This window comes from Euprymna scolopes, chromosome 28, assembly GCF_053919585.1.
Source record: "Euprymna scolopes isolate OS-2025 chromosome 28, ASM5391958v1, whole genome shotgun sequence".
Taxonomy (NCBI): domain Eukaryota; kingdom Metazoa; phylum Mollusca; class Cephalopoda; order Sepiida; family Sepiolidae; genus Euprymna; species Euprymna scolopes.
Genome location: NC_136509.1, coordinates 13,970,817 through 13,972,093, shown reverse-complemented (window position 1 = coordinate 13,972,093; position 1,277 = coordinate 13,970,817).

Genomic DNA, 1,277 nt, shown 5'->3' with positions numbered 1-1,277 from the left:
GCATGAGTCATTTTCTTTTTTTAAAATCATTACTGTATATTGAGTTTAATATAAGTCTACAATATAAATCTCAGCTGTCTGTTTAAATGTATGTATGTATGTATGTTTGTATGTATGCCTGAAACTTTCGATAGAGGCGACGGATTTTCACGAGATCAGTATCCTTTTGAAGCTCGACCTTTCGGACGACAAATATCGAAAAATTGGCTAAAAACATTAACTCCTTCACCCCCAACTGGGCACTTTCTACAAGGAGGGGTCGCTTTTTTCGCCGATATTTTCGAAAGGCATTCTCTCTTTTCGATTGACTAGCCTTAATTTAAACATTCGCCACTTCCAGTTTGGCGATGGACGCAGCAGCAAAGACGTCACCTTTTTGTTTTTTTTATCTTCTTTTCCTCATTCGTGTGACGGGTTCGAGTCTGCCTGCCTACTACCACTTTTTTTCTTTTTTTTTCCTCAACACACACCTCCAAACACCCGGGCAACGCCGGGCACCCAGGTTAGTATAATAATAAATAAGAAATATGCATTAATTAAAATATCATATTTAAGCGTATTTTACGACCGGGAAATATCGGGCAGCTTGTTAGTACATATATATATATATATATATATATATTAGAAGATGTATCCGGCGTTGCCTGGGATTAAACCTAACGTTACATTTCTGTAAAAAATGAAGTAAAAAAACGGGAAAAACTGAGACATGTGCATGAGAGTATTATGTTTTATTTTTCTAAACAGTTCAGTTCTTGTAAGTAAAATACTCGAGCTAAGTAAAAACCAAAACCTAAAGAGAGTGGATCAGGTACGATAACCATTAGGCCAGCTTGACACGACGTTACAAAGTTTTGTTAAACTTACTTATTCTTAACATAATAGAATATGTCATGTAGAGCCATTCACGCATGCGCATTAGTGGAACAGTTGACGAAACAGATAAAAATCCGATGACCCCCCCACGTAATAATATTTCAATTTTGACCCCCTTAATAGCCCTTTTTTCCGAATGAAAACAGATTAAAAATTTTCTACATGTCTGAATACTCTATATACCAAATTTCAAGTCTGTAGATCAAGATTTCGTTTATATAGGTATTCTCAATTATATATATATATATATATATATATATATATATATATATATATATGTATATATATATATATACCTATGTATATATATATATATATATGTATATATATATACCTATGTATATATATATATATATATATATATATATATATATATATATATATATATATATATATATATA